We start from the raw sequence: 27,426 nt of genomic DNA, 5'->3' as shown, positions 1-27,426 counted from the left end.
ATATCGTTTTTTCCTCTGAAAGTTCAACACAATGCAACCTTCCAAAATAGAATTCTGACATCAAGAATTCCGTCTATAGTACATTTGAGTGCACCTGTCATTTTCTCAGTCTCTGTGTATGCATGGAGCAAGATATAGGCTCATGGATTTAAGAATGAGAGGATATCATGAGACAGCAATCTCCACCTACGGCCATACTACCTTGAAAGCGCCCGATCCCGTCAGATCTCGGAAGCTAAGCAGGGTGAGGCTTGATTAGTACTGGGTTGGGAGACTGCCTGGGAATACCAGGTGCTGTAGGGGTTTTTATTTTTCGCTTCCCTAATGAAAATATACATGGCATTCCTCGCAGCAAATGAAAATGTTTCATTTCTTGCTACTTTTTTCCCGCAGTGGCAAAGAAATCTATCGTTTTTTCCTCTGAAAGTTCAACACAATGCAACCTTCCAAAATAGAATTCTGACATCAAGAATTCCGTCTATAGTACATTTGAGTGCACCTGTCATTTTCTCAGTCTCTGTGTATGCATGGAGCAAGATATAGGCTCATGGATTTAAGAATGAGAGGATATCATGAGACAGCAATCTCCACCTACGGCCATACTACCTTGAAAGCGCCCGATCCCGTCAGATCTCGGAAGCTAAGCAGGGTGAGGCTTGATTAGTACTGGGTTGGGAGACTGCCTGGGAATACCAGGTGCTGTAGGGGTTTTTATTTTTCGCTTCCCTAATGAAAATATACATGGCATTCCTCGCAGCAAATGAAAATGTTTCATTTCTTGCTACTTTTTTCCCGCAGTGGCAAAGAAATCTATCGTTTTTTCCTCTGAAAGTTCAACACAATGCAACCTTCCAAAATAGAATTCTGACATCAAGAATTCCGTCTATAGTACATTTGAGTGCACCTGTCATTTTCTCAGTCTCTGTGTATGCATGGAGCAAGATATAGGCTCATGGATTTAAGAATGAGAGGATATCATGAGACAGCAATCTCCACCTACGGCCATACTACCTTGAAAGCGCCCGATCCCGTCAGATCTCGGAAGCTAAGCAGGGTGAGGCTTGATTAGTACTGGGTTGGGAGACTGCCTGGGAATACCAGGTGCTGTAGGGGTTTTTATTTTTCGCTTCCCTAATGAAAATATACATGGCATTCCTCGCAGCAAATGAAAATGTTTCATTTCTTGCTACTTTTTTCCCGGAGTGGCAAAGAAATATATTGTTTTTTCCTCTGAAAGTTCAACACAATGCAACCTTCCAAAATAGAATTCTGACATCAAGAATTCCGTCTATAGTATATTTGAGTGCACCTGTCATTTTCTCAGTCTCTGATTTAATTTCTCCATTTAAGGTAATTCTTCAAGAATGTATTTTTTTAACGGTCACAATAATACACTTATGCCTCCCATGTCATTTAGAAATATATCATACAGGCCTCAGAACACTCAGCATGTTATATGGTGAGCTTGTGGCTCACAGAGTTGGGGTGTGCAGTGTTCAAGCTGATACTTGGAAGAGATAGTGAGTTCAAATCCAAACAGGAGGAGGTTGAATATAGGCACCTCTGAAATTTTTTACTACTTTTTTCCCGCAGTGGCAAAGAAATCTATCGTTTTTTCCTCTGAAAGTTCAACACAATGCAACCTTCCAAAATAGAATTCTGACATCAAGAATTCCGTCTATAGTACATTTGAGTGCACCTGTCATTTTCTCAGTCTCTGTGTATGCATGGAGCAAGATATAGGCTCATGGATTTAAGAATGAGAGGATATCATGAGACAGCAATCTCCACCTACGGCCATACTACCTTGACAGCGCCCGATCCCGTCAGATCTCGGAAGCTAAGCAGGGTGAGGCTTGATTAGTACTGGGTTGGGAGACTGCCTGGGAATACCAGGTGCTGTAGGGGTTTTTATTTTTCGCTTCCCTAATGAAAATATACATGGCATTCCTTGCAGCAAATGAAAATGTTTCATTTTTTACTACTTTTTTCCCGCAGTGGCAAAGAAATCTATCGTTTTTTCCTCTGAAAGTTCAACACAATGCAACCTTCCAAAATAGAATTCTGACATCAAGAATTCCGTCTATAGTACATTTGAGTGCACCTGTCATTTTCTCAGTCTCTGTGTATGCATGGAGCAAGATATAGGCTCATGGATTTAAGAATGAGAGGATATCATGAGACAGCAATCTCCACCTACGGCCATACTACCTTGACAGCGCCCGATCCCGTCAGATCTCGGAAGCTAAGCAGGGTGAGGCTTGATTAGTACTGGGTTGGGAGACTGCCTGGGAATACCAGGTGCTGTAGGGGTTTTTATTTTTCGCTTCCCTAATGAAAATATACATGGCATTCCTTGCAGCAAATGAAAATGTTTCATTTTTTACTACTTTTTTCCCGCAGTGGCAAAGAAATCTATCGTTTTTTCCTCTGAAAGTTCAACACAATGCAACCTTCCAAAATAGAATTCTGACATCAAGAATTCCGTCTATAGTACATTTGAGTGCACCTGTCATTTTCTCAGTCTCTGTGTATGCATGGAGCAAGATATAGGCTCATGGATTTAAGAATGAGAGGATATCATGAGACAGCAATCTCCACCTACGGCCATACTACCTTGACAGCGCCCGATCCCGTCAGATCTCGGAAGCTAAGCAGGGTGAGGCTTGATTAGTACTGGGTTGGGAGACTGCCTGGGAATACCAGGTGCTGTAGGGGTTTTTATTTTTCGCTTCCCTAATGAAAATATACATGGCATTCCTTGCAGCAAATGAAAATGTTTCATTTTTTACTACTTTTTTCCCGCAGTGGCAAAGAAATCTATCGTTTTTTCCTCTGAAAGTTCAACACAATGCAACCTTCCAAAATAGAATTCTGACATCAAGAATTCCGTCTATAGTACATTTGAGTGCACCTGTCATTTTCTCAGTCTCTGTGTATGCATGGAGCAAGATATAGGCTCATGGATTTAAGAATGAGAGGATATCATGAGACAGCAATCTCCACCTACGGCCATACTACCTTGACAGCGCCCGATCCCGTCAGATCTCGGAAGCTAAGCAGGGTGAGGCTTGATTAGTACTGGGTTGGGAGACTGCCTGGGAATACCAGGTGCTGTAGGGGTTTTTATTTTTCGCTTCCCTAATGAAAATATACATGGCATTCCTCGCAGCAAATGAAAATGTTTCATTTCTTGCTACTTTTTTCCCGCAGTGGCAAAGAAATATATCGTTTTTTCCTCTGAAAGTTCAACACAATGCAACCTTCCAAAATAGAATTCTGACATCAAGAATTCCGTCTATAGTACATTTGAGTGCACCTGTCATTTTCTCAGTCTCTGTGTATGCATGGAGCAAGATATAGGCTCATGGATTTAAGAATGAGAGGATATCATGAGACAGCAATCTCCACCTACGGCCATACTACCTTGAAAGCGCCCGATCCCGTCAGATCTCGGAAGCTAAGCAGGGTGAGGCTTGATTAGTACTGGGTTGGGAGACTGCCTGGGAATACCAGGTGCTGTGGGTGTTTTTATTTTTTGCTTCCCTAATGAAAATATACATGGCATTCCTTGCAGCAAATGAAAATGTTTCATTTTTTACTACTTTTTTCCCGCAGTGGCAAAGAAATATATCGTTTTTTCCTCAGAAAGTTCAACACAATGCAACCTTCCAAAATAGAATTCTGACATCAAGAATTCCGTCTATAGTACATTTGAGTGCACCTGTCATTTTCTCAGTCTCTGTGTATGCATGGAGCAAGATATAGGCTCATGGATTTAAGAATGAGAGGATATCATGAGACAGCAATCTCCACCTACGGCCATACTACCTTGAAAGCGCCCGATCCCGTCAGATCTCGGAAGCTAAGCAGGGTGAGGCTTGATTAGTACTGGGTTGGGAGACTGCCTGGGAATACCAGGTGCTGTAGGGGTTTTTATTTTTCGCTTCCCTAATGAAAATATACATGGCATTCCTCGCAGCAAATGAAAATGTTTCATTTCTTGCTACTTTTTTCCCGGAGTGGCAAAGAAATATATTGTTTTTTCCTCTGAAAGTTCAACACAATGCAACCTTCCAAAATAGAATTCTGACATCAAGAATTCCGTCTATAGTATATTTGAGTGCACCTGTCATTTTCTCAGTCTCTGATTTAATTTCTCCATTTAAGGTAATTCTTCAAGAATGTATTTTTTTAACGGTCACAATAATACACTTATGCCTCCCATGTCATTTAGAAATATATCATACAGGCCTCAGAACACTCAGCATGTTATATGGTGAGCTTGTGGCTCACAGAGTTGGGGTGTGCAGTGTTCAAGCTGATACTTGGAAGAGATAGTGAGTTCAAATCCAAACAGGAGGAGGTTGAATATAGGCACCTCTGAAATTTTTTACTACTTTTTTCCCGCAGTGGCAAAGAAATCTATCGTTTTTTCCTCTGAAAGTTCAACACAATGCAACCTTCCAAAATAGAATTCTGACATCAAGAATTCCGTCTATAGTACATTTGAGTGCACCTGTCATTTTCTCAGTCTCTGTGTATGCATGGAGCAAGATATAGGCTCATGGATTTAAGAATGAGAGGATATCATGAGACAGCAATCTCCACCTATGGCCATACTACCTTGACAGCGCCCGATCCCGTCAGATCTCGGAAGCTAAGCAGGGTGAGGCTTGATTAGTACTGGGTTGGGAGACTGCCTGGGAATACCAGGTGCTGTAGGGGTTTTTATTTTTCGCTTCCCTAATGAAAATATACATGGCATTCCTCGCAGCAAATGAAAATGTTTCATTTCTTGCTACTTTTTTCCCGCAGTGGCAAAGAAATATATCGTTTTTTCCTCTGAAAGTTCAACACAATGCAACCTTCCAAAATAGAATTCTGACATCAAGAATTCCGTCTATAGTACATTTGAGTGCACCTGTCATTTTCTCAGTCTCTGTGTATGCATGGAGCAAGATATAGGCTCATGGATTTAAGAATGAGAGGATATCATGAGACAGCAATCTCCACCTACGGCCATACTACCTTGAAAGCGCCCGATCCCGTCAGATCTCGGAAGCTAAGCAGGGTGAGGCTTGATTAGTACTGGGTTGGGAGACTGCCTGGGAATACCAGGTGCTGTAGGGGTTTTTATTTTTCGCTTCCCTAATGAAAATATACATGGCATTCCTCGCAGCAAATGAAAATGTTTCATTTCTTGCTACTTTTTTCCCGGAGTGGCAAAGAAATATATTGTTTTTTCCTCTGAAAGTTCAACACAATGCAACCTTCCAAAATAGAATTCTGACATCAAGAATTCCGTCTATAGTATATTTGAGTGCACCTGTCATTTTCTCAGTCTCTGATTTAATTTCTCCATTTAAGGTAATTCTTCAAGAATGTATTTTTTTAACGGTCACAATAATACACTTATGCCTCCCATGTCATTTAGAAATATATCATACAGGCCTCAGAACACTCAGCATGTTATATGGTGAGCTTGTGGCTCACAGAGTTGGGGTGTGCAGTGTTCAAGCTGATACTTGGAAGAGATAGTGAGTTCAAATCCAAACAGGAGGAGGTTGAATATAGGCACCTCTGAAATTTTTTACTACTTTTTTCCCGCAGTGGCAAAGAAATCTATCGTTTTTTCCTCTGAAAGTTCAACACAATGCAACCTTCCAAAATAGAATTCTGACATCAAGAATTCCGTCTATAGTACATTTGAGTGCACCTGTCATTTTCTCAGTCTCTGTGTATGCATGGAGCAAGATATAGGCTCATGGATTTAAGAATGAGAGGATATCATGAGACAGCAATCTCCACCTACGGCCATACTACCTTGACAGCGCCCGATCCCGTCAGATCTCGGAAGCTAAGCAGGGTGAGGCTTGATTAGTACTGGGTTGGGAGACTGCCTGGGAATACCAGGTGCTGTAGGGGTTTTTATTTTTCGCTTCCCTAATGAAAATATACATGGCATTCCTCGCAGCAAATGAAAATGTTTCATTTCTTGCTACTTTTTTCCCGCAGTGGCAAAGAAATATATCGTTTTTTCCTCTGAAAGTTCAACACAATGCAACCTTCCAAAATAGAATTCTGACATCAAGAATTCCGTCTATAGTACATTTGAGTGCACCTGTCATTTTCTCAGTCTCTGTGTATGCATGGAGCAAGATATAGGCTCATGGATTTAAGAATGAGAGGATATCATGAGACAGCAATCTCCACCTACGGCCATACTACCTTGAAAGCGCCCGATCCCGTCAGATCTCGGAAGCTAAGCAGGGTGAGGCTTGATTAGTACTGGGTTGGGAGACTGCCTGGGAATACCAGGTGCTGTAGGGGTTTTTATTTTTCGCTTCCCTAATGAAAATATACATGGCATTCCTCGCAGCAAATGAAAATGTTTCATTTCTTGCTACTTTTTTCCCGGAGTGGCAAAGAAATATATTGTTTTTTCCTCTGAAAGTTCAACACAATGCAACCTTCCAAAATAGAATTCTGACATCAAGAATTCCGTCTATAGTATATTTGAGTGCACCTGTCATTTTCTCAGTCTCTGATTTAATTTCTCCATTTAAGGTAATTCTTCAAGAATGTATTTTTTTAACGGTCACAATAATACACTTATGCCTCCCATGTCATTTAGAAATATATCATACAGGCCTCAGAACACTCAGCATGTTATATGGTGAGCTTGTGGCTCACAGAGTTGGGGTGTGCAGTGTTCAAGCTGATACTTGGAAGAGATAGTGAGTTCAAATCCAAACAGGAGGAGGTTGAATATAGGCACCTCTGAAATTTTTTACTACTTTTTTCCCGCAGTGGCAAAGAAATATATCGTTTTTTCCTCTGAAAGTTCAACACAATGCAACCTTCCAAAATAGAATTCTGACATCAAGAATTCCGTCTATAGTACATTTGAGTGCACCTGTCATTTTCTCAGTCTCTGTGTATGCATGGAGCAAGATATAGGCTCATGGATTTAAGAATGAGAGGATATCATGAGACAGCAATCTCCACCTACGGCCATACTACCTTGACAGCGCCTGATCCCGTCAGATCTCGGAAGCTAAGCAGGGTGAGGCTTGATTAGTACTGGGTTGGGAGACTGCCTGGGAATACCAGGTGCTGTAGGGGTTTTTATTTTTCGCTTCCCTAATGAAAATATACATGGCATTCCTCGCAGCAAATGAAAATGTTTCATTTCTTGCTACTTTTTTCCCGCAGTGGCAAAGAAATATATCGTTTTTTCCTCTGAAAGTTCAACACAATGCAACCTTCCAAAATAGAATTCTGACATCAAGAATTCCATCTATAGTACATTTGAGTGCACCTGTCATTTTCTCAGTCTCTGTGTATGCATGGAGCAAGATATAGGCTCATGGATTTAAGAATGAGAGGATATCATGAGACAGCAATCTCCACCTACGGCCATACTACCTTGACAGCGCCCGATCCCGTCAGATCTCGGAAGCTAAGCAGGGTGAGGCTTGATTAGTACTGGGTTGGGAGACTGCCTGGGAATACCAGGTGCTGTAGGGGTTTTTATTTTTCGCTTCCCTAATGAAAATATACATGGCATTCCTCGCAGCAAATGAAAATGTTTCATTTCTTGCTACTTTTTTCCCGCAGTGGCAAAGAAATATATCGTTTTTTCCTCTGAAAGTTCAACACAATGCAACCTTCCAAAATAGAATTCTGACATCAAGAATTCCGTCTATAGTACATTTGAGTGCACCTGTCATTTTCTCAGTCTCTGTGTATGCATGGAGCAAGATATAGGCTCATGGATTTAAGAATGAGAGGATATCATGAGACAGCAATCTCCACCTACGGCCATACTACCTTGAAAGCGCCCGATCCCGTCAGATCTCGGAAGCTAAGCAGGGTGAGGCTTGATTAGTACTGGGTTGGGAGACTGCCTGGGAATACCAGGTGCTGTGGGTGTTTTTATTTTTTGCTTCCCTAATGAAAATATACATGGCATTCCTTGCAGCAAATGAAAATGTTTCATTTTTTACTACTTTTTTCCCGCAGTGGCAAAGAAATATATCGTTTTTTCCTCAGAAAGTTCAACACAATGCAACCTTCCAAAATAGAATTCTGACATCAAGAATTCCGTCTATAGTACATTTGAGTGCACCTGTCATTTTCTCAGTCTCTGTGTATGCATGGAGCAAGATATAGGCTCATGGATTTAAGAATGAGAGGATATCATGAGACAGCAATCTCCACCTACGGCCATACTACCTTGAAAGCGCCCGATCCCGTCAGATCTCGGAAGCTAAGCAGGGTGAGGCTTGATTAGTACTGGGTTGGGAGACTGCCTGGGAATACCAGGTGCTGTAGGGGTTTTTATTTTTCGCTTCCCTAATGAAAATATACATGGCATTCCTCGCAGCAAATGAAAATGTTTCATTTCTTGCTACTTTTTTCCCGGAGTGGCAAAGAAATATATTGTTTTTTCCTCTGAAAGTTCAACACAATGCAACCTTCCAAAATAGAATTCTGACATCAAGAATTCCGTCTATAGTATATTTGAGTGCACCTGTCATTTTCTCAGTCTCTGATTTAATTTCTCCATTTAAGGTAATTCTTCAAGAATGTATTTTTTTAACGGTCACAATAATACACTTATGCCTCCCATGTCATTTAGAAATATATCATACAGGCCTCAGAACACTCAGCATGTTATATGGTGAGCTTGTGGCTCACAGAGTTGGGGTGTGCAGTGTTCAAGCTGATACTTGGAAGAGATAGTGAGTTCAAATCCAAACAGGAGGAGGTTGAATATAGGCACCTCTGAAATTTTTTACTACTTTTTTCCCGCAGTGGCAAAGAAATCTATCGTTTTTTCCTCTGAAAGTTCAACACAATGCAACCTTCCAAAATAGAATTCTGACATCAAGAATTCCGTCTATAGTACATTTGAGTGCACCTGTCATTTTCTCAGTCTCTGTGTATGCATGGAGCAAGATATAGGCTCATGGATTTAAGAATGAGAGGATATCATGAGACAGCAATCTCCACCTACGGCCATACTACCTTGACAGCGCCCGATCCCGTCAGATCTCGGAAGCTAAGCAGGGTGAGGCTTGATTAGTACTGGGTTGGGAGACTGCCTGGGAATACCAGGTGCTGTAGGGGTTTTTATTTTTCGCTTCCCTAATGAAAATATACATGGCATTCCTCGCAGCAAATGAAAATGTTTCATTTCTTGCTACTTTTTTCCCGCAGTGGCAAAGAAATATATCGTTTTTTCCTCTGAAAGTTCAACACAATGCAACCTTCCAAAATAGAATTCTGACATCAAGAATTCCGTCTATAGTACATTTGAGTGCACCTGTCATTTTCTCAGTCTCTGTGTATGCATGGAGCAAGATATAGGCTCATGGATTTAAGAATGAGAGGATATCATGAGACAGCAATCTCCACCTACGGCCATACTACCTTGAAAGCGCCCGATCCCGTCAGATCTCGGAAGCTAAGCAGGGTGAGGCTTGATTAGTACTGGGTTGGGAGACTGCCTGGGAATACCAGGTGCTGTAGGGGTTTTTATTTTTCGCTTCCCTAATGAAAATATACATGGCATTCCTCGCAGCAAATGAAAATGTTTCATTTCTTGCTACTTTTTTCCCGGAGTGGCAAAGAAATATATTGTTTTTTCCTCTGAAAGTTCAACACAATGCAACCTTCCAAAATAGAATTCTGACATCAAGAATTCCGTCTATAGTATATTTGAGTGCACCTGTCATTTTCTCAGTCTCTGATTTAATTTCTCCATTTAAGGTAATTCTTCAAGAATGTATTTTTTTAACGGTCACAATAATACACTTATGCCTCCCATGTCATTTAGAAATATATCATACAGGCCTCAGAACACTCAGCATGTTATATGGTGAGCTTGTGGCTCACAGAGTTGGGGTGTGCAGTGTTCAAGCTGATACTTGGAAGAGATAGTGAGTTCAAATCCAAACAGGAGGAGGTTGAATATAGGCACCTCTGAAATTTTTTACTACTTTTTTCCCGCAGTGGCAAAGAAATATATCGTTTTTTCCTCTGAAAGTTCAACACAATGCAACCTTCCAAAATAGAATTCTGACATCAAGAATTCCGTCTATAGTACATTTGAGTGCACCTGTCATTTTCTCAGTCTCTGTGTATGCATGGAGCAAGATATAGGCTCATGGATTTAAGAATGAGAGGATATCATGAGACAGCAATCTCCACCTACGGCCATACTACCTTGACAGCGCCCGATCCCGTCAGATCTCGGAAGCTAAGCAGGGTGAGGCTTGATTAGTACTGGGTTGGGAGACTGCCTGGGAATACCAGGTGCTGTAGGGGTTTTTATTTTTCGCTTCCCTAATGAAAATATACATGGCATTCCTCGCAGCAAATGAAAATGTTTCATTTCTTGCTACTTTTTTCCCGCAGTGGCAAAGAAATATATCGTTTTTTCCTCTGAAAGTTCAACACAATGCAACCTTCCAAAATAGAATTCTGACATCAAGAATTCCGTCTATAGTACATTTGAGTGCACCTGTCATTTTCTCAGTCTCTGTGTATGCATGGAGCAAGATATAGGCTCATGGATTTAAGAATGAGAGGATATCATGAGACAGCAATCTCCACCTACGGCCATACTACCTTGAAAGCGCCCGATCCCGTCAGATCTCGGAAGCTAAGCAGGGTGAGGCTTGATTAGTACTGGGTTGGGAGACTGCCTGGGAATACCAGGTGCTGTAGGGGTTTTTATTTTTCGCTTCCCTAATGAAAATATACATGGCATTCCTCGCAGCAAATGAAAATGTTTCATTTCTTGCTACTTTTTTCCCGGAGTGGCAAAGAAATATATTGTTTTTTCCTCTGAAAGTTCAACACAATGCAACCTTCCAAAATAGAATTCTGACATCAAGAATTCCGTCTATAGTATATTTGAGTGCACCTGTCATTTTCTCAGTCTCTGATTTAATTTCTCCATTTAAGGTAATTCTTCAAGAATGTATTTTTTTAACGGTCACAATAATACACTTATGCCTCCCATGTCATTTAGAAATATATCATACAGGCCTCAGAACACTCAGCATGTTATATGGTGAGCTTGTGGCTCACAGAGTTGGGGTGTGCAGTGTTCAAGCTGATACTTGGAAGAGATAGTGAGTTCAAATCCAAACAGGAGGAGGTTGAATATAGGCACCTCTGAAATTTTTTACTACTTTTTTCCCGCAGTGGCAAAGAAATATATCGTTTTTTCCTCTGAAAGTTCAACACAATGCAACCTTCCAAAATAGAATTCTGACATCAAGAATTCCGTCTATAGTACATTTGAGTGCACCTGTCATTTTCTCAGTCTCTGTGTATGCATGGAGCAAGATATAGGCTCATGGATTTAAGAATGAGAGGATATCATGAGACAGCAATCTCCACCTACGGCCATACTACCTTGACAGCGCCTGATCCCGTCAGATCTCGGAAGCTAAGCAGGGTGAGGCTTGATTAGTACTGGGTTGGGAGACTGCCTGGGAATACCAGGTGCTGTAGGGGTTTTTATTTTTCGCTTCCCTAATGAAAATATACATGGCATTCCTCGCAGCAAATGAAAATGTTTCATTTCTTGCTACTTTTTTCCCGCAGTGGCAAAGAAATATATCGTTTTTTCCTCTGAAAGTTCAACACAATGCAACCTTCCAAAATAGAATTCTGACATCAAGAATTCCATCTATAGTACATTTGAGTGCACCTGTCATTTTCTCAGTCTCTGTGTATGCATGGAGCAAGATATAGGCTCATGGATTTAAGAATGAGAGGATATCATGAGACAGCAATCTCCACCTACGGCCATACTACCTTGACAGCGCCCGATCCCGTCAGATCTCGGAAGCTAAGCAGGGTGAGGCTTGATTAGTACTGGGTTGGGAGACTGCCTGGGAATACCAGGTGCTGTAGGGGTTTTTATTTTTCGCTTCCCTAATGAAAATATACATGGCATTCCTCGCAGCAAATGAAAATGTTTCATTTCTTGCTACTTTTTTCCCGCAGTGGCAAAGAAATATATCGTTTTTTCCTCTGAAAGTTCAACACAATGCAACCTTCCAAAATAGAATTCTGACATCAAGAATTCCGTCTATAGTACATTTGAGTGCACCTGTCATTTTCTCAGTCTCTGTGTATGCATGGAGCAAGATATAGGCTCATGGATTTAAGAATGAGAGGATATCATGAGACAGCAATCTCCACCTACGGCCATACTACCTTGAAAGCGCCCGATCCCGTCAGATCTCGGAAGCTAAGCAGGGTGAGGCTTGATTAGTACTGGGTTGGGAGACTGCCTGGGAATACCAGGTGCTGTGGGTGCTGTGGGTGTTTTTATTTTTTGCTTCCCTAATGAAAATATACATGGCATTCCTTGCAGCAAATGAAAATGTTTCATTTTTTACTACTTTTTTCCCGCAGTGGCAAAGAAATATATCGTTTTTTCCTCAGAAAGTTCAACACAATGCAACCTTCCAAAATAGAATTCTGACATCAAGAATTCCGTCTATAGTACATTTGAGTGCACCTGTCATTTTCTCAGTCTCTGTGTATGCATGGAGCAAGATATAGGCTCATGGATTTAAGAATGAGAGGATATCATGAGACAGCAATCTCCACCTACGGCCATACTACCTTGACAGCGCCCGATCCCGTCAGATCTCGGAAGCTAAGCAGGGTGAGGCTTGATTAGTACTGGGTTGGGAGACTGCCTGGGAATACCAGGTGCTGTAGGGGTTTTTATTTTTCGCTTCCCTAATGAAAATATACATGGCATTCCTCGCAGCAAATGAAAATGTTTCATTTCTTGCTACTTTTTTCCCGCAGTGGCAAAGAAATATATCGTTTTTTCCTCTGAAAGTTCAACACAATGCAACCTTCCAAAATAGAATTCTGACATCAAGAATTCCGTCTATAGTACATTTGAGTGCACCTGTCATTTTCTCAGTCTCTGTGTATGCATGGAGCAAGATATAGGCTCATGGATTTAAGAATGAGAGGATATCATGAGACAGCAATCTCCACCTACGGCCATACTACCTTGACAGCGCCCGATCCCGTCAGATCTCGGAAGCTAAGCAGGGTGAGGCTTGATTAGTACTGGGTTGGGAGACTGCCTGGGAATACCAGGTGCTGTAGGGGTTTTTATTTTTCGCTTCCCTAATGAAAATATACATGGCATTCCTCGCAGCAAATGAAAATGTTTCATTTCTTGCTACTTTTTTCCCGCAGTGGCAAAGAAATATATCGTTTTTTCCTCTGAAAGTTCAACACAATGCAACCTTCCAAAATAGAATTCTGACATCAAGAATTCCGTCTATAGTACATTTGAGTGCACCTGTCATTTTCTCAGTCTCTGTGTATGCATGGAGCAAGATATAGGCTCATGGATTTAAGAATGAGAGGATATCATGAGACAGCAATCTCCACCTACGGCCATACTACCTTGAAAGCGCCCGATCCCGTCAGATCTCGGAAGCTAAGCAGGGTGAGGCTTGATTAGTACTGGGTTGGGAGACTGCCTGGGAATACCAGGTGCTGTAGGGGTTTTTATTTTTCGCTTCCCTAATGAAAATATACATGGCATTCCTCGCAGCAAATGAAAATGTTTCATTTCTTGCTACTTTTTTCCCGGAGTGGCAAAGAAATATATTGTTTTTTCCTCTGAAAGTTCAACACAATGCAACCTTCCAAAATAGAATTCTGACATCAAGAATTCCGTCTATAGTATATTTGAGTGCACCTGTCATTTTCTCAGTCTCTGATTTAATTTCTCCATTTAAGGTAATTCTTCAAGAATGTATTTTTTTAACGGTCACAATAATACACTTATGCCTCCCATGTCATTTAGAAATATATCATACAGGCCTCAGAACACTCAGCATGTTATATGGTGAGCTTGTGGCTCACAGAGTTGGGGTGTGCAGTGTTCAAGCTGATACTTGGAAGAGATAGTGAGTTCAAATCCAAACAGGAGGAGGTTGAATATAGGCACCTCTGAAATTTTTTACTACTTTTTTCCCGCAGTGGCAAAGAAATATATCGTTTTTTCCTCTGAAAGTTCAACACAATGCAACCTTCCAAAATAGAATTCTGACATCAAGAATTCCGTCTATAGTACATTTGAGTGCACCTGTCATTTTCTCAGTCTCTGTGTATGCATGGAGCAAGATATAGGCTCATGGATTTAAGAATGAGAGGATATCATGAGACAGCAATCTCCACCTACGGCCATACTACCTTGACAGCGCCTGATCCCGTCAGATCTCGGAAGCTAAGCAGGGTGAGGCTTGATTAGTACTGGGTTGGGAGACTGCCTGGGAATACCAGGTGCTGTAGGGGTTTTTATTTTTCGCTTCCCTAATGAAAATATACATGGCATTCCTCGCAGCAAATGAAAATGTTTCATTTCTTGCTACTTTTTTCCCGCAGTGGCAAAGAAATATATCGTTTTTTCCTCTGAAAGTTCAACACAATGCAACCTTCCAAAATAGAATTCTGACATCAAGAATTCCATCTATAGTACATTTGAGTGCACCTGTCATTTTCTCAGTCTCTGTGTATGCATGGAGCAAGATATAGGCTCATGGATTTAAGAATGAGAGGATATCATGAGACAGCAATCTCCACCTACGGCCATACTACCTTGACAGCGCCCGATCCCGTCAGATCTCGGAAGCTAAGCAGGGTGAGGCTTGATTAGTACTGGGTTGGGAGACTGCCTGGGAATACCAGGTGCTGTAGGGGTTTTTATTTTTCGCTTCCCTAATGAAAATATACATGGCATTCCTCGCAGCAAATGAAAATGTTTCATTTCTTGCTACTTTTTTCCCGCAGTGGCAAAGAAATATATCGTTTTTTCCTCTGAAAGTTCAACACAATGCAACCTTCCAAAATAGAATTCTGACATCAAGAATTCCGTCTATAGTACATTTGAGTGCACCTGTCATTTTCTCAGTCTCTGTGTATGCATGGAGCAAGATATAGGCTCATGGATTTAAGAATGAGAGGATATCATGAGACAGCAATCTCCACCTACGGCCATACTACCTTGAAAGCGCCCGATCCCGTCAGATCTCGGAAGCTAAGCAGGGTGAGGCTTGATTAGTACTGGGTTGGGAGACTGCCTGGGAATACCAGGTGCTGTGGGTGCTGTGGGTGTTTTTATTTTTTGCTTCCCTAATGAAAATATACATGGCATTCCTTGCAGCAAATGAAAATGTTTCATTTTTTACTACTTTTTTCCCGCAGTGGCAAAGAAATATATCGTTTTTTCCTCAGAAAGTTCAACACAATGCAACCTTCCAAAATAGAATTCTGACATCAAGAATTCCGTCTATAGTACATTTGAGTGCACCTGTCATTTTCTCAGTCTCTGTGTATGCATGGAGCAAGATATAGGCTCATGGATTTAAGAATGAGAGGATATCATGAGACAGCAATCTCCACCTACGGCCATACTACCTTGACAGCGCCCGATCCCGTCAGATCTCGGAAGCTAAGCAGGGTGAGGCTTGATTAGTACTGGGTTGGGAGACTGCCTGGGAATACCAGGTGCTGTAGGGGTTTTTATTTTTCGCTTCCCTAATGAAAATATACATGGCATTCCTCGCAGCAAATGAAAATGTTTCATTTCTTGCTACTTTTTTCCCGCAGTGGCAAAGAAATATATCGTTTTTTCCTCTGAAAGTTCAACACAATGCAACCTTCCAAAATAGAATTCTGACATCAAGAATTCCGTCTATAGTACATTTGAGTGCACCTGTCATTTTCTCAGTCTCTGTGTATGCATGGAGCAAGATATAGGCTCATGGATTTAAGAATGAGAGGATATCATGAGACAGCAATCTCCACCTACGGCCATACTACCTTGAAAGCGCCCGATCCCGTCAGATCTCGGAAGCTAAGCAGGGTGAGGCTTGATTAGTACTGGGTTGGGAGACTGCCTGGGAATACCAGGTGCTGTGGGTGTTTTTATTTTTTGCTTCCCTAATGAAAATATACATGGCATTCCTTGCAGCAAATTAAAATGTTTCATTTTTTACTACTTTTTTCCCGCAGTGGCAAAGAAATATATCGTTTTTTCCTCTGAAAGTTCAACACAATGCAACCTTCCAAAATAGAATTCTGACATCAAGAATTCCGTCTATAGTACATTTGAGTGCACCTGTCATTTTCTCAGTCTCTGTGTATGCATGGAGCAAGATATAGGCTCATGGATTTAAGAATGAGAGGATATCATGAGACAGCAATCTCCACCTACGGCCATACTACCTTGAAAGCGCCCGATCCCGTCAGATCTCGGAAGCTAAGCAGGGTGAGGCTTGATTAGTACTGGGTTGGGAGACTGCCTGGGAATACCAGGTGCTGTAGGGGTTTTTATTTTTCGCTTCCCTAATGAAAATATACATGGCATTCCTCGCAGCAAATGAAAATGTTTCATTTCTTGCTACTTTTTTCCCGGAGTGGCAAAGAAATATATTGTTTTTTCCTCTGAAAGTTCAACACAATGCAACCTTCCAAAATAGAATTCTGACATCAAGAATTCCGTCTATAGTATATTTGAGTGCACCTGTCATTTTCTCAGTCTCTGATTTAATTTCTCCATTTAAGGTAATTCTTCAAGAATGTATTTTTTTAACGGTCACAATAATACACTTATGCCTCCCATGTCATTTAGAAATATATCATACAGGCCTCAGAACACTCAGCATGTTATATGGTGAGCTTGTGGCTCACAGAGTTGGGGTGTGCAGTGTTCAAGCTGATACTTGGAAGAGATAGTGAGTTCAAATCCAAACAGGAGGAGGTTGAATATAGGCACCTCTGAAATTTTTTACTACTTTTTTCCCGCAGTGGCAAAGAAATATATCGTTTTTTCCTCTGAAAGTTCAACACAATGCAACCTTCCAAAATAGAATTCTGACATCAAGAATTCCGTCTATAGTACATTTGAGTGCACCTGTCATTTTCTCAGTCTCTGTGTATGCATGGAGCAAGATATAGGCTCATGGATTTAAGAATGAGAGGATATCATGAGACAGCAATCTCCACCTACGGCCATACTACCTTGACAGCGCCTGATCCCGTCAGATCTCGGAAGCTAAGCAGGGTGAGGCTTGATTAGTACTGGGTTGGGAGACTGCCTGGGAATACCAGGTGCTGTAGGGGTTTTTATTTTTCGCTTCCCTAATGAAAATATACATGGCATTCCTCGCAGCAAATGAAAATGTTTCATTTCTTGCTACTTTTTTCCCGCAGTGGCAAAGAAATATATCGTTTTTTCCTCTGAAAGTTCAACACAATGCAACCTTCCAAAATAGAATTCTGACATCAAGAATTCCATCTATAGTACATTTGAGTGCACCTGTCATTTTCTCAGTCTCTGTGTATGCATGGAGCAAGATATAGGCTCATGGATTTAAGAATGAGAGGATATCATGAGACAGCAATCTCCACCTACGGCCATACTACCTTGACAGCGCCCGATCCCGTCAGATCTCGGAAGCTAAGCAGGGTGAGGCTTGATTAGTACTGGGTTGGGAGACTGCCTGGGAATACCAGGTGCTGTAGGGGTTTTTATTTTTCGCTTCCCTAATGAAAATATACATGGCATTCCTCGCAGCAAATGAAAATGTTTCATTTCTTGCTACTTTTTTCCCGCAGTGGCAAAGAAATATATCGTTTTTTCCTCTGAAAGTTCAACACAATGCAACCTTCCAAAATAGAATTCTGACATCAAGAATTCCGTCTATAGTACATTTGAGTGCACCTGTCATTTTCTCAGTCTCTGTGTATGCATGGAGCAAGATATAGGCTCATGGATTTAAGAATGAGAGGATATCATGAGACAGCAATCTCCACCTACGGCCATACTACCTTGAAAGCGCCCGATCCCGTCAGATCTCGGAAGCTAAGCAGGGTGAGGCTTGATTAGTACTGGGTTGGGAGACTGCCTGGGAATACCAGGTGCTGTAGGGGTTTTTATTTTTCGCTTCCCTAATGAAAATATACATGGCATTCCTCGCAGCAAATGAAAATGTTTCATTTCTTGCTACTTTTTTCCCGCAGTGGCAAAGAAATATATCGTTTTTTCCTCTGAAAGTTCAACACAATGCAACCTTCCAAAATAGAATTCTGACATCAAGAATTCCGTCTATAGTACATTTGAGTGCACCTGTCATTTTCTCAGTCTCTGTGTATGCATGGAGCAAGATATAGGCTCATGGATTTAAGAATGAGAGGATATCATGAGACAGCAATCTCCACCTACGGCCATACTACCTTGAAAGCGCCCGATCCCGTCAGATCTCGGAAGCTAAGCAGGGTGAGGCTTGATTAGTACTGGGTTGGGAGACTGCCTGGGAATACCAGGTGCTGTAGGGGTTTTTATTTTTCGCTTCCCTAATGAAAATATACATGGCATTCCTCGCAGCAAATGAAAATGTTTCATTTCTTGCTACTTTTTTCCCGGAGTGGCAAAGAAATATATTGTTTTTTCCTCTGAAAGTTCAACACAATGCAACCTTCCAAAATAGAATTCTGACATCAAGAATTCCGTCTATAGTATATTTGAGTGCACCTGTCATTTTCTCAGTCTCTGATTTAATTTCTCCATTTAAGGTAATTCTTCAAGAATGTATTTTTTTAACGGTCACAATAATACACTTATGCCTCCCATGTCATTTAGAAATATATCATACAGGCCTCAGAACACTCAGCATGTTATATGGTGAGCTTGTGGCTCACAGAGTTGGGGTGTGCAGTGTTCAAGCTGATACTTGGAAGAGATAGTGAGTTCAAATCCAAACAGGAGGAGGTTGAATATAGGCACCTCTGAAATTTTTTACTACTTTTTTCCCGCAGTGGCAAAGAAATATATCGTTTTTTCCTCTGAAAGTTCAACACAATGCAACCTTCCAAAATAGAATTCTGACATCAAGAATTCCGTCTATAGTACATTTGAGTGCACCTGTCATTTTCTCAGTCTCTGTGTATGCATGGAGCAAGATATAGGCTCATGGATTTAAGAATGAGAGGATATCATGAGACAGCAATCTCCACCTACGGCCATACTACCTTGACAGCGCCTGATCCCGTCAGATCTCGGAAGCTAAGCAGGGTGAGGCTTGATTAGTACTGGGTTGGGAGACTGCCTGGGAATACCAGGTGCTGTAGGGGTTTTTATTTTTCGCTTCCCTAATGAAAATATACATGGCATTCCTCGCAGCAAATGAAAATGTTTCATTTCTTGCTACTTTTTTCCCGCAGTGGCAAAGAAATATATCGTTTTTTCCTCTGAAAGTTCAACACAATGCAACCTTCCAAAATAGAATTCTGACATCAAGAATTCCATCTATAGTACATTTGAGTGCACCTGTCATTTTCTCAGTCTCTGTGTATGCATGGAGCAAGATATAGGCTCATGGATTTAAGAATGAGAGGATATCATGAGACAGCAATCTCCACCTACGGCCATACTACCTTGACAGCGCCCGATCCCGTCAGATCTCGGAAGCTAAGCAGGGTGAGGCTTGATTAGTACTGGGTTGGGAGACTGCCTGGGAATACCAGGTGCTGTAGGGGTTTTTATTTTTCGCTTCCCTAATGAAAATATACATGGCATTCCTCGCAGCAAATGAAAATGTTTCATTTCTTGCTACTTTTTTCCCGCAGTGGCAAAGAAATATATCGTTTTTTCCTCTGAAAGTTCAACACAATGCAACCTTCCAAAATAGAATTCTGACATCAAGAATTCCGTCTATAGTACATTTGAGTGCACCTGTCATTTTCTCAGTCTCTGTGTATGCATGGAGCAAGATATAGGCTCATGGATTTAAGAATGAGAGGATATCATGAGACAGCAATCTCCACCTACGGCCATACTACCTTGAAAGCGCCCGATCCCGTCAGATCTCGGAAGCTAAGCAGGGTGAGGCTTGATTAGTACTGGGTTGGGAGACTGCCTGGGAATACCAGGTGCTGTGGGTGCTGTGGGTGTTTTTATTTTTTGCTTCCCTAATGAAAATATACATGGCATTCCTTGCAGCAAATGAAAATGTTTCATTTTTTACTACTTTTTTCCCGCAGTGGCAAAGAAATATATCGTTTTTTCCTCAGAAAGTTCAACACAATGCAACCTTCCAAAATAGAATTCTGACATCAAGAATTCCGTCTATAGTACATTTGAGTGCACCTGTCATTTTCTCAGTCTCTGTGTATGCATGGAGCAAGATATAGGCTCATGGATTTAAGAATGAGAGGATATCATGAGACAGCAATCTCCACCTACGGCCATACTACCTTGACAGCGCCCGATCCCGTCAGATCTCGGAAGCTAAGCAGGGTGAGGCTTGATTAGTACTGGGTTGGGAGACTGCCTGGGAATACCAGGTGCTGTAGGGGTTTTTATTTTTCGCTTCCCTAATGAAAATATACATGGCATTCCTCGCAGCAAATGAAAATGTTTCATTTCTTGCTACTTTTTTCCCGGAGTGGCAAAGAAATATATTGTTTTTTCCTCTGAAAGTTCAACACAATGCAACCTTCCAAAATAGAATTCTGACATCAAGAATTCCGTCTATAGTATATTTGAGTGCACCTGTCATTTTCTCAGTCTCTGATTTAATTTCTCCATTTAAGGTAATTCTTCAAGAATGTATTTTTTTAACGGTCACAATAATACACTTATGCCTCCCATGTCATTTAGAAATATATCATACAGGCCTCAGAACACTCAGCATGTTATATGGTGAGCTTGTGGCTCACAGAGTTGGGGTGTGCAGTGTTCAAGCTGATACTTGGAAGAGATAGTGAGTTCAAATCCAAACAGGAGGAGGTTGAATATAGGCACCTCTGAAATTTTTTACTACTTTTTTCCCGCAGTGGCAAAGAAATATATCGTTTTTTCCTCTGAAAGTTCAACACAATGCAACCTTCCAAAATAGAATTCTGACATCAAGAATTCCGTCTATAGTACATTTGAGTGCACCTGTCATTTTCTCAGTCTCTGTGTATGCATGGAGCAAGATATAGGCTCATGGATTTAAGAATGAGAGGATATCATGAGACAGCAATCTCCACCTACGGCCATACTACCTTGACAGCGCCTGATCCCGTCAGATCTCGGAAGCTAAGCAGGGTGAGGCTTGATTAGTACTGGGTTGGGAGACTGCCTGGGAATACCAGGTGCTGTAGGGGTTTTTATTTTTCGCTTCCCTAATGAAAATATACATGGCATTCCTCGCAGCAAATGAAAATGTTTCATTTCTTGCTACTTTTTTCCCGCAGTGGCAAAGAAATATATCGTTTTTTCCTCTGAAAGTTCAACACAATGCAACCTTCCAAAATAGAATTCTGACATCAAGAATTCCATCTATAGTACATTTGAGTGCACCTGTCATTTTCTCAGTCTCTGTGTATGCATGGAGCAAGATATAGGCTCATGGATTTAAGAATGAGAGGATATCATGAGACAGCAATCTCCACCTACGGCCATACTACCTTGACAGCGCCCGATCCCGTCAGATCTCGGAAGCTAAGCAGGGTGAGGCTTGATTAGTACTGGGTTGGGAGACTGCCTGGGAATACCAGGTGCTGTAGGGGTTTTTATTTTTCGCTTCCCTAATGAAAATATACATGGCATTCCTCGCAGCAAATGAAAATGTTTCATTTCTTGCTACTTTTTTCCCGCAGTGGCAAAGAAATATATCGTTTTTTCCTCTGAAAGTTCAACACAATGCAACCTTCCAAAATAGAATTCTGACATCAAGAATTCCGTCTATAGTACATTTGAGTGCACCTGTCATTTTCTCAGTCTCTGTGTATGCATGGAGCAAGATATAGGCTCATGGATTTAAGAATGAGAGGATATCATGAGACAGCAATCTCCACCTACGGCCATACTACCTTGAAAGCGCCCGATCCCGTCAGATCTCGGAAGCTAAGCAGGGTGAGGCTTGATTAGTACTGGGTTGGGAGACTGCCTGGGAATACCAGGTGCTGTGGGTGCTGTGGGTGTTTTTATTTTTTGCTTCCCTAATGAAAATATACATGGCATTCCTTGCAGCAAATGAAAATGTTTCATTTTTTACTACTTTTTTCCCGCAGTGGCAAAGAAATATATCGTTTTTTCCTCAGAAAGTTCAACACAATGCAACCTTCCAAAATAGAATTCTGACATCAAGAATTCCGTCTATAGTACATTTGAGTGCACCTGTCATTTTCTCAGTCTCTGTGTATGCATGGAGCAAGATATAGGCTCATGGATTTAAGAATGAGAGGATATCATGAGACAGCAATCTCCACCTACGGCCATACTACCTTGACAGCGCCCGATCCCGTCAGATCTCGGAAGCTAAGCAGGGTGAGGCTTGATTAGTACTGGGTTGGGAGACTGCCTGGGAATACCAGGTGCTGTAGGGGTTTTTATTTTTCGCTTCCCTAATGAAAATATACATGGCATTCCTCGCAGCAAATGAAAATGTTTCATTTCTTGCTACTTTTTTCCCGCAGTGGCAAAGAAATATATCGTTTTTTCCTCTGAAAGTTCAACACAATGCAACCTTCCAAAATAGAATTCTGACATCAAGAATTCCGTCTATAGTACATTTGAGTGCACCTGTCATTTTCTCAGTCTCTGTGTATGCATGGAGCAAGATATAGGCTCATGGATTTAAGAATGAGAGGATATCATGAGACAGCAATCTCCACCTACGGCCATACTACCTTGAAAGCGCCCGATCCCGTCAGATCTCGGAAGCTAAGCAGGGTGAGGCTTGATTAGTACTGGGTTGGGAGACTGCCTGGGAATACCAGGTGCTGTGGGTGTTTTTATTTTTTGCTTCCCTAATGAAAATATACATGGCATTCCTTGCAGCAAATTAAAATGTTTCATTTTTTACTACTTTTTTCCCGCAGTGGCAAAGAAATATATCGTTTTTTCCTCTGAAAGTTCAACACAATGCAACCTTCCAAAATAGAATTCTGACATCAAGAATTCCGTCTATAGTACATTTGAGTGCACCTGTCATTTTCTCAGTCTCTGTGTATGCATGGAGCAAGATATAGGCTCATGGATTTAAGAATGAGAGGATATCATGAGACAGCAATCTCCACCTACGGCCATACTACCTTGACAGCGCCCGATCCCGTCAGATCTCGGAAGCTAAGCAGGGTGAGGCTTGATTAGTACTGGGTTGGGAGACTGCCTGGGAATACCAGGTGCTGTAGGGGTTTTTATTTTTCGCTTCCCTAATGAAAATATACATGGCATTCCTCGCAGCAAATGAAAATGTTTCATTTCTTGCTACTTTTTTCCCGCAGTGGCAAAGAAATATATCGTTTTTTCCTCTGAAAGTTCAACACAATGCAACCTTCCAAAATAGAATTCTGACATCAAGAATTCCATCTATAGTACATTTGAGTGCACCTGTCATTTTCTCAGTCTCTGTGTATGCATGGAGCAAGATATAGGCTCATGGATTTAAGAATGAGAGGATATCATGAGACAGCAATCTCCACCTACGGCCATACTACCTTGACAGCGCCCGATCCCGTCAGATCTCGGAAGCTAAGCAGGGTGAGGCTTGATTAGTACTGGGTTGGGAGACTGCCTGGGAATACCAGGTGCTGTAGGGGTTTTTATTTTTCGCTTCCCTAATGAAAATATACATGGCATTCCTCGCAGCAAATGAAAATGTTTCATTTCTTGCTACTTTTTTCCCGCAGTGGCAAAGAAATATATCGTTTTTTCCTCTGAAAGTTCAACACAATGCAACCTTCCAAAATAGAATTCTGACATCAAGAATTCCGTCTATAGTACATTTGAGTGCACCTGTCATTTTCTCAGTCTCTGTGTATGCATGGAGCAAGATATAGGCTCATGGATTTAAGAATGAGAGGATATCATGAGACAGCAATCTCCACCTACGGCCATACTACCTTGAAAGCGCCCGATCCCGTCAGATCTCGGAAGCTAAGCAGGGTGAGGCTTGATTAGTACTGGGTTGGGAGACTGCCTGGGAATACCAGGTGCTGTGGGTGCTGTGGGTGCTGTGGGTGTTTTTATTTTTTGCTTCCCTAATGAAAATATACATGGCATTCCTTGCAGCAAATGAAAATGTTTCATTTTTTACTACTTTTTTCCCGCAGTGGCAAAGAAATATATCGTTTTTTCCTCAGAAAGTTCAACACAATGCAACCTTCCAAAATAGAATTCTGACATCAAGAATTCCGTCTATAGTACATTTGAGTGCACCTGTCATTTTCTCAGTCTCTGTGTATGCATGGAGCAAGATATAGGCTCATGGATTTAAGAATGAGAGGATATCATGAGACAGCAATCTCCACCTACGGCCATACTACCTTGACAGCGCCCGATCCCGTCAGATCTCGGAAGCTAAGCAGGGTGAGGCTTGATTAGTACTGGGTTGGGAGACTGCCTGGGAATACCAGGTGCTGTAGGGGTTTTTATTTTTCGCTTCCCTAATGAAAATATACATGGCATTCCTCGCAGCAAATGAAAATGTTTCATTTCTTGCTACTTTTTTCCCGCAGTGGCAAAGAAATATATCGTTTTTTCCTCTGAAAGTTCAACACAATGCAACCTTCCAAAATAGAATTCTGACATCAAGAATTCCGTCTATAGTACATTTGAGTGCACCTGTCATTTTCTCAGTCTCTGTGTATGCATGGAGCAAGATATAGGCTCATGGATTTAAGAATGAGAGGATATCATGAGACAGCAATCTCCACCTACGGCCATACTACCTTGAAAGCGCCCGATCCCGTCAGATCTCGGAAGCTAAGCAGGGTGAGGCTTGATTAGTACTGGGTTGGGAGACTGCCTGGGAATACCAGGTGCTGTGGGTGTTTTTATTTTTTGCTTCCCTAATGAAAATATACATGGCATTCCTTGCAGCAAATTAAAATGTTTCATTTTTTACTACTTTTTTCCCGCAGTGGCAAAGAAATATATCGTTTTTTCCTCAGAAAGTTCAACACAATGCAACCTTCCAAAATAGAATTCTGACATCAAGAATTCCGTCTATAGTACATTTGAGTGCACCTGTCATTTTCTCAGTCTCTGTGTATGCATGGAGCAAGATATAGGCTCATGGATTTAAGAATGAGAGGATATCATGAGACAGCAATCTCCACCTACGGCCATACTACCTTGACAGCGCCCGATCCCGTCAGATCTCGGAAGCTAAGCAGGGTGAGGCTTGATTAGTACTGGGTTGGGAGACTGCCTGGGAATACCAGGTGCTGTAGGGGTTTTTATTTTTCGCTTCCCTAATGAAAATATACATGGCATTCCTCGCAGCAAATGAAAATGTTTCATTTCTTGCTACTTTTTTCCCGCAGTGGCAAAGAAATATATCGTTTTTTCCTCAGAAAGTTCAACACAATGCAACCTTCCAAAATAGAATTCTGACATCAAGAATTCCGTCTATAGTACATTTGAGTGCACCTGTCATTTTCTCAGTCTCTGTGTATGCATGGAGCAAGATATAGGCTCATGGATTTAAGAATGAGAGGATATCATGAGACAGCAATCTCCACCTACGGCCATACTACCTTGAAAGCGCCCGATCCCGTCAGATCTCGGAAGCTAAGCAGGGTGAGGCTTGATTAGTACTGGGTTGGGAGACTGCCTGGGAATACCAGGTGCTGTGGGTGTTTTTATTTTTTGCTTCCCTAATGAAAATATACATGGCATTCCTTGCAGCAAATTAAAATGTTTCATTTTTTACTACTTTTTTCCCGCAGTGGCAAAGAAATATATCGTTTTTTCCTCAGAAAGTTCAACACAATGCAACCTTCCAAAATAGAATTCTGACATCAAGAATTCCGTCTATAGTACATTTGAGTGCACCTGTCATTTTCTCAGTCTCTGTGTATGCATGGAGCAAGATATAGGCTCATGGATTTAAGAATGAGAGGATATCATGAGACAGCAATCTCCACCTACGGCCATACTACCTTGACAGCGCCCGATCCCGTCAGATCTCGGAAGCTAAGCAGGGTGAGGCTTGATTAGTACTGGGTTGGGAGACTGCCTGGGAATACCAGGTGCTGTAGGGGTTTTTATTTTTCGCTTCCCTAATGAAAATATACATGGCATTCCTCGCAGCAAATGAAAATGTTTCATTTCTTGCTACTTTTTTCCCGCAGTGGCAAAGAAATATATCGTTTTTTCCTCTGAAAGTTCAACACAATGCAACCTTCCAAAATAGAATTCTGACATCAAGAATTCCATCTATAGTACATTTGAGTGCACCTGTCATTTTCTCAGTCTCTGTGTATGCATGGAGCAAGATATAGGCTCATGGATTTAAGAATGAGAGGATATCATGAGACAGCAATCTCCACCTACGGCCATACTACCTTGACAGCGCCCGATCCCGTCAGATCTCGGAAGCTAAGCAGGGTGAGGCTTGATTAGTACTGGGTTGGGAGACTGCCTGGGAATACCAGGTGCTGTAGGGGTTTTTATTTTTCGCTTCCCTAATGAAAATATACATGGCATTCCTCGCAGCAAATGAAAATGTTTCATTTCTTGCTACTTTTTTCCCGCAGTGGCAAAGAAATATATCGTTTTTTCCTCTGAAAGTTCAACACAATGCAACCTTCCAAAATAGAATTCTGACATCAAGAATTCCGTCTATAGTACATTTGAGTGCACCTGTCATTTTCTCAGTCTCTGTGTATGCATGGAGCAAGATATAGGCTCATGGATTTAAGAATGAGAGGATATCATGAGACAGCAATCTCCACCTACGGCCATACTACCTTGAAAGCGCCCGATCCCGTCAGATCTCGGAAGCTAAGCAGGGTGAGGCTTGATTAGTACTGGGTTGGGAGACTGCCTGGGAATACCAGGTGCTGTGGGTGCTGTGGGTGTTTTTATTTTTTGCTTCCCTAATGAAAATATACATGGCATTCCTTGCAGCAAATGAAAATGTTTCATTTTTTACTACTTTTTTCCCGCAGTGGCAAAGAAATATATCGTTTTTTCCTCAGAAAGTTCAACACAATGCAACCTTCCAAAATAGAATTCTGACATCAAGAATTCCGTCTATAGTACATTTGAGTGCACCTGTCATTTTCTCAGTCTCTGTGTATGCATGGAGCAAGATATAGGCTCATGGATTTAAGAATGAGAGGATATCATGAGACAGCAATCTCCACCTACGGCCATACTACCTTGACAGCGCCCGATCCCGTCAGATCTCGGAAGCTAAGCAGGGTGAGGCTTGATTAGTACTGGGTTGGGAGACTGCCTGGGAATACCAGGTGCTGTAGGGGTTTTTATTTTTCGCTTCCCTAATGAAAATATACATGGCATTCCTCGCAGCAAATGAAAATGTTTCATTTCTTGCTACTTTTTTCCCGCAG

At 41.5% G+C, this 27,426-nt stretch overlaps 57 non-coding genes across 57 annotated transcripts; all 57 read left to right on the top strand.

Annotated features, from left to right (window-relative positions):
- The first annotated feature begins 184 nt into the window (after positions 1–184).
- On the top strand, positions 185–303 carry LOC142484521 (5S ribosomal RNA). Its single transcript, XR_012797975.1, has one exon. It is a non-coding gene; the product is annotated as a 5S ribosomal RNA (ribosomal RNA).
- Positions 304–589: 286 nt separating this feature from the next.
- Positions 590–708, top strand: LOC142484520 (5S ribosomal RNA). The gene has a single exon (XR_012797974.1). It is a non-coding gene; the product is annotated as a 5S ribosomal RNA (ribosomal RNA).
- Positions 709–994: 286 nt separating this feature from the next.
- LOC142484519 (5S ribosomal RNA) lies at positions 995–1,113 on the top strand. Its single transcript, XR_012797973.1, has one exon. It is a non-coding gene; the product is annotated as a 5S ribosomal RNA (ribosomal RNA).
- Positions 1,114–1,789: 676 nt separating this feature from the next.
- Positions 1,790–1,908, top strand: LOC142484777 (5S ribosomal RNA). Its single transcript, XR_012798231.1, has one exon. It is a non-coding gene; the product is annotated as a 5S ribosomal RNA (ribosomal RNA).
- Positions 1,909–2,194: 286 nt separating this feature from the next.
- Positions 2,195–2,313, top strand: LOC142484776 (5S ribosomal RNA). Its single transcript, XR_012798230.1, has one exon. It is a non-coding gene; the product is annotated as a 5S ribosomal RNA (ribosomal RNA).
- A 286-nt stretch (positions 2,314–2,599) lies between these two features.
- On the top strand, positions 2,600–2,718 carry LOC142484775 (5S ribosomal RNA). The gene has a single exon (XR_012798229.1). It is a non-coding gene; the product is annotated as a 5S ribosomal RNA (ribosomal RNA).
- A 286-nt stretch (positions 2,719–3,004) lies between these two features.
- On the top strand, positions 3,005–3,123 carry LOC142484774 (5S ribosomal RNA). Its single transcript, XR_012798228.1, has one exon. It is a non-coding gene; the product is annotated as a 5S ribosomal RNA (ribosomal RNA).
- A 286-nt stretch (positions 3,124–3,409) lies between these two features.
- On the top strand, positions 3,410–3,528 carry LOC142484813 (5S ribosomal RNA). Its single transcript, XR_012798267.1, has one exon. It is a non-coding gene; the product is annotated as a 5S ribosomal RNA (ribosomal RNA).
- A 286-nt stretch (positions 3,529–3,814) lies between these two features.
- Positions 3,815–3,933, top strand: LOC142484518 (5S ribosomal RNA). The gene has a single exon (XR_012797972.1). It is a non-coding gene; the product is annotated as a 5S ribosomal RNA (ribosomal RNA).
- A 676-nt stretch (positions 3,934–4,609) lies between these two features.
- On the top strand, positions 4,610–4,728 carry LOC142484206 (5S ribosomal RNA). The gene has a single exon (XR_012797704.1). It is a non-coding gene; the product is annotated as a 5S ribosomal RNA (ribosomal RNA).
- A 286-nt stretch (positions 4,729–5,014) lies between these two features.
- On the top strand, positions 5,015–5,133 carry LOC142484517 (5S ribosomal RNA). The gene has a single exon (XR_012797971.1). It is a non-coding gene; the product is annotated as a 5S ribosomal RNA (ribosomal RNA).
- Positions 5,134–5,809: 676 nt separating this feature from the next.
- Positions 5,810–5,928, top strand: LOC142484773 (5S ribosomal RNA). The gene has a single exon (XR_012798227.1). It is a non-coding gene; the product is annotated as a 5S ribosomal RNA (ribosomal RNA).
- A 286-nt stretch (positions 5,929–6,214) lies between these two features.
- On the top strand, positions 6,215–6,333 carry LOC142484515 (5S ribosomal RNA). The gene has a single exon (XR_012797969.1). It is a non-coding gene; the product is annotated as a 5S ribosomal RNA (ribosomal RNA).
- A 676-nt stretch (positions 6,334–7,009) lies between these two features.
- LOC142484265 (5S ribosomal RNA) lies at positions 7,010–7,128 on the top strand. The gene has a single exon (XR_012797760.1). It is a non-coding gene; the product is annotated as a 5S ribosomal RNA (ribosomal RNA).
- Positions 7,129–7,414: 286 nt separating this feature from the next.
- Positions 7,415–7,533, top strand: LOC142484772 (5S ribosomal RNA). The gene has a single exon (XR_012798226.1). It is a non-coding gene; the product is annotated as a 5S ribosomal RNA (ribosomal RNA).
- A 286-nt stretch (positions 7,534–7,819) lies between these two features.
- Positions 7,820–7,938, top strand: LOC142484802 (5S ribosomal RNA). The gene has a single exon (XR_012798256.1). It is a non-coding gene; the product is annotated as a 5S ribosomal RNA (ribosomal RNA).
- Positions 7,939–8,224: 286 nt separating this feature from the next.
- On the top strand, positions 8,225–8,343 carry LOC142484514 (5S ribosomal RNA). Its single transcript, XR_012797968.1, has one exon. It is a non-coding gene; the product is annotated as a 5S ribosomal RNA (ribosomal RNA).
- Positions 8,344–9,019: 676 nt separating this feature from the next.
- LOC142484771 (5S ribosomal RNA) lies at positions 9,020–9,138 on the top strand. The gene has a single exon (XR_012798225.1). It is a non-coding gene; the product is annotated as a 5S ribosomal RNA (ribosomal RNA).
- A 286-nt stretch (positions 9,139–9,424) lies between these two features.
- Positions 9,425–9,543, top strand: LOC142484513 (5S ribosomal RNA). The gene has a single exon (XR_012797967.1). It is a non-coding gene; the product is annotated as a 5S ribosomal RNA (ribosomal RNA).
- A 676-nt stretch (positions 9,544–10,219) lies between these two features.
- LOC142484770 (5S ribosomal RNA) lies at positions 10,220–10,338 on the top strand. The gene has a single exon (XR_012798224.1). It is a non-coding gene; the product is annotated as a 5S ribosomal RNA (ribosomal RNA).
- Positions 10,339–10,624: 286 nt separating this feature from the next.
- LOC142484512 (5S ribosomal RNA) lies at positions 10,625–10,743 on the top strand. The gene has a single exon (XR_012797966.1). It is a non-coding gene; the product is annotated as a 5S ribosomal RNA (ribosomal RNA).
- Positions 10,744–11,419: 676 nt separating this feature from the next.
- LOC142484263 (5S ribosomal RNA) lies at positions 11,420–11,538 on the top strand. The gene has a single exon (XR_012797758.1). It is a non-coding gene; the product is annotated as a 5S ribosomal RNA (ribosomal RNA).
- Positions 11,539–11,824: 286 nt separating this feature from the next.
- LOC142484769 (5S ribosomal RNA) lies at positions 11,825–11,943 on the top strand. The gene has a single exon (XR_012798223.1). It is a non-coding gene; the product is annotated as a 5S ribosomal RNA (ribosomal RNA).
- A 286-nt stretch (positions 11,944–12,229) lies between these two features.
- On the top strand, positions 12,230–12,348 carry LOC142484791 (5S ribosomal RNA). The gene has a single exon (XR_012798245.1). It is a non-coding gene; the product is annotated as a 5S ribosomal RNA (ribosomal RNA).
- A 295-nt stretch (positions 12,349–12,643) lies between these two features.
- On the top strand, positions 12,644–12,762 carry LOC142484767 (5S ribosomal RNA). The gene has a single exon (XR_012798221.1). It is a non-coding gene; the product is annotated as a 5S ribosomal RNA (ribosomal RNA).
- A 286-nt stretch (positions 12,763–13,048) lies between these two features.
- On the top strand, positions 13,049–13,167 carry LOC142484766 (5S ribosomal RNA). The gene has a single exon (XR_012798220.1). It is a non-coding gene; the product is annotated as a 5S ribosomal RNA (ribosomal RNA).
- A 286-nt stretch (positions 13,168–13,453) lies between these two features.
- Positions 13,454–13,572, top strand: LOC142484511 (5S ribosomal RNA). Its single transcript, XR_012797965.1, has one exon. It is a non-coding gene; the product is annotated as a 5S ribosomal RNA (ribosomal RNA).
- Positions 13,573–14,248: 676 nt separating this feature from the next.
- Positions 14,249–14,367, top strand: LOC142484262 (5S ribosomal RNA). The gene has a single exon (XR_012797757.1). It is a non-coding gene; the product is annotated as a 5S ribosomal RNA (ribosomal RNA).
- A 286-nt stretch (positions 14,368–14,653) lies between these two features.
- On the top strand, positions 14,654–14,772 carry LOC142484765 (5S ribosomal RNA). The gene has a single exon (XR_012798219.1). It is a non-coding gene; the product is annotated as a 5S ribosomal RNA (ribosomal RNA).
- Positions 14,773–15,058: 286 nt separating this feature from the next.
- Positions 15,059–15,177, top strand: LOC142484779 (5S ribosomal RNA). The gene has a single exon (XR_012798233.1). It is a non-coding gene; the product is annotated as a 5S ribosomal RNA (ribosomal RNA).
- Positions 15,178–15,472: 295 nt separating this feature from the next.
- On the top strand, positions 15,473–15,591 carry LOC142484764 (5S ribosomal RNA). Its single transcript, XR_012798218.1, has one exon. It is a non-coding gene; the product is annotated as a 5S ribosomal RNA (ribosomal RNA).
- Positions 15,592–15,877: 286 nt separating this feature from the next.
- On the top strand, positions 15,878–15,996 carry LOC142484768 (5S ribosomal RNA). The gene has a single exon (XR_012798222.1). It is a non-coding gene; the product is annotated as a 5S ribosomal RNA (ribosomal RNA).
- A 286-nt stretch (positions 15,997–16,282) lies between these two features.
- LOC142484509 (5S ribosomal RNA) lies at positions 16,283–16,401 on the top strand. The gene has a single exon (XR_012797964.1). It is a non-coding gene; the product is annotated as a 5S ribosomal RNA (ribosomal RNA).
- A 676-nt stretch (positions 16,402–17,077) lies between these two features.
- Positions 17,078–17,196, top strand: LOC142484261 (5S ribosomal RNA). Its single transcript, XR_012797756.1, has one exon. It is a non-coding gene; the product is annotated as a 5S ribosomal RNA (ribosomal RNA).
- A 286-nt stretch (positions 17,197–17,482) lies between these two features.
- On the top strand, positions 17,483–17,601 carry LOC142484763 (5S ribosomal RNA). Its single transcript, XR_012798217.1, has one exon. It is a non-coding gene; the product is annotated as a 5S ribosomal RNA (ribosomal RNA).
- Positions 17,602–17,887: 286 nt separating this feature from the next.
- On the top strand, positions 17,888–18,006 carry LOC142484508 (5S ribosomal RNA). Its single transcript, XR_012797963.1, has one exon. It is a non-coding gene; the product is annotated as a 5S ribosomal RNA (ribosomal RNA).
- A 286-nt stretch (positions 18,007–18,292) lies between these two features.
- Positions 18,293–18,411, top strand: LOC142484507 (5S ribosomal RNA). The gene has a single exon (XR_012797962.1). It is a non-coding gene; the product is annotated as a 5S ribosomal RNA (ribosomal RNA).
- Positions 18,412–19,087: 676 nt separating this feature from the next.
- Positions 19,088–19,206, top strand: LOC142484260 (5S ribosomal RNA). Its single transcript, XR_012797755.1, has one exon. It is a non-coding gene; the product is annotated as a 5S ribosomal RNA (ribosomal RNA).
- Positions 19,207–19,492: 286 nt separating this feature from the next.
- Positions 19,493–19,611, top strand: LOC142484762 (5S ribosomal RNA). Its single transcript, XR_012798215.1, has one exon. It is a non-coding gene; the product is annotated as a 5S ribosomal RNA (ribosomal RNA).
- Positions 19,612–19,897: 286 nt separating this feature from the next.
- LOC142484757 (5S ribosomal RNA) lies at positions 19,898–20,016 on the top strand. Its single transcript, XR_012798209.1, has one exon. It is a non-coding gene; the product is annotated as a 5S ribosomal RNA (ribosomal RNA).
- A 295-nt stretch (positions 20,017–20,311) lies between these two features.
- LOC142484761 (5S ribosomal RNA) lies at positions 20,312–20,430 on the top strand. Its single transcript, XR_012798214.1, has one exon. It is a non-coding gene; the product is annotated as a 5S ribosomal RNA (ribosomal RNA).
- A 676-nt stretch (positions 20,431–21,106) lies between these two features.
- LOC142484259 (5S ribosomal RNA) lies at positions 21,107–21,225 on the top strand. Its single transcript, XR_012797754.1, has one exon. It is a non-coding gene; the product is annotated as a 5S ribosomal RNA (ribosomal RNA).
- Positions 21,226–21,511: 286 nt separating this feature from the next.
- LOC142484760 (5S ribosomal RNA) lies at positions 21,512–21,630 on the top strand. The gene has a single exon (XR_012798213.1). It is a non-coding gene; the product is annotated as a 5S ribosomal RNA (ribosomal RNA).
- A 286-nt stretch (positions 21,631–21,916) lies between these two features.
- Positions 21,917–22,035, top strand: LOC142484746 (5S ribosomal RNA). The gene has a single exon (XR_012798198.1). It is a non-coding gene; the product is annotated as a 5S ribosomal RNA (ribosomal RNA).
- Positions 22,036–22,330: 295 nt separating this feature from the next.
- LOC142484759 (5S ribosomal RNA) lies at positions 22,331–22,449 on the top strand. Its single transcript, XR_012798212.1, has one exon. It is a non-coding gene; the product is annotated as a 5S ribosomal RNA (ribosomal RNA).
- Positions 22,450–22,735: 286 nt separating this feature from the next.
- Positions 22,736–22,854, top strand: LOC142484735 (5S ribosomal RNA). The gene has a single exon (XR_012798187.1). It is a non-coding gene; the product is annotated as a 5S ribosomal RNA (ribosomal RNA).
- Positions 22,855–23,140: 286 nt separating this feature from the next.
- LOC142484758 (5S ribosomal RNA) lies at positions 23,141–23,259 on the top strand. Its single transcript, XR_012798211.1, has one exon. It is a non-coding gene; the product is annotated as a 5S ribosomal RNA (ribosomal RNA).
- Positions 23,260–23,545: 286 nt separating this feature from the next.
- On the top strand, positions 23,546–23,664 carry LOC142484756 (5S ribosomal RNA). The gene has a single exon (XR_012798208.1). It is a non-coding gene; the product is annotated as a 5S ribosomal RNA (ribosomal RNA).
- A 286-nt stretch (positions 23,665–23,950) lies between these two features.
- LOC142484724 (5S ribosomal RNA) lies at positions 23,951–24,069 on the top strand. The gene has a single exon (XR_012798176.1). It is a non-coding gene; the product is annotated as a 5S ribosomal RNA (ribosomal RNA).
- Positions 24,070–24,373: 304 nt separating this feature from the next.
- Positions 24,374–24,492, top strand: LOC142484755 (5S ribosomal RNA). The gene has a single exon (XR_012798207.1). It is a non-coding gene; the product is annotated as a 5S ribosomal RNA (ribosomal RNA).
- Positions 24,493–24,778: 286 nt separating this feature from the next.
- On the top strand, positions 24,779–24,897 carry LOC142484712 (5S ribosomal RNA). Its single transcript, XR_012798164.1, has one exon. It is a non-coding gene; the product is annotated as a 5S ribosomal RNA (ribosomal RNA).
- A 286-nt stretch (positions 24,898–25,183) lies between these two features.
- On the top strand, positions 25,184–25,302 carry LOC142484754 (5S ribosomal RNA). The gene has a single exon (XR_012798206.1). It is a non-coding gene; the product is annotated as a 5S ribosomal RNA (ribosomal RNA).
- A 286-nt stretch (positions 25,303–25,588) lies between these two features.
- On the top strand, positions 25,589–25,707 carry LOC142484701 (5S ribosomal RNA). Its single transcript, XR_012798150.1, has one exon. It is a non-coding gene; the product is annotated as a 5S ribosomal RNA (ribosomal RNA).
- Positions 25,708–25,993: 286 nt separating this feature from the next.
- On the top strand, positions 25,994–26,112 carry LOC142484753 (5S ribosomal RNA). The gene has a single exon (XR_012798205.1). It is a non-coding gene; the product is annotated as a 5S ribosomal RNA (ribosomal RNA).
- A 286-nt stretch (positions 26,113–26,398) lies between these two features.
- On the top strand, positions 26,399–26,517 carry LOC142484752 (5S ribosomal RNA). The gene has a single exon (XR_012798204.1). It is a non-coding gene; the product is annotated as a 5S ribosomal RNA (ribosomal RNA).
- Positions 26,518–26,803: 286 nt separating this feature from the next.
- On the top strand, positions 26,804–26,922 carry LOC142484689 (5S ribosomal RNA). Its single transcript, XR_012798138.1, has one exon. It is a non-coding gene; the product is annotated as a 5S ribosomal RNA (ribosomal RNA).
- Positions 26,923–27,217: 295 nt separating this feature from the next.
- On the top strand, positions 27,218–27,336 carry LOC142484751 (5S ribosomal RNA). Its single transcript, XR_012798203.1, has one exon. It is a non-coding gene; the product is annotated as a 5S ribosomal RNA (ribosomal RNA).
- Positions 27,337–27,426: the final 90 nt, after the last annotated feature.

The sequence above is a fragment of the Ascaphus truei genome, unplaced genomic scaffold (assembly GCF_040206685.1).
Source record: "Ascaphus truei isolate aAscTru1 unplaced genomic scaffold, aAscTru1.hap1 HAP1_SCAFFOLD_435, whole genome shotgun sequence".
Classification (NCBI taxonomy): Eukaryota; Metazoa; Chordata; class Amphibia; order Anura; family Ascaphidae; genus Ascaphus; species Ascaphus truei.
Note: the sequence above shows the minus strand (reverse complement) of the source record. Positions and strands in the feature narration are given on the sequence as shown.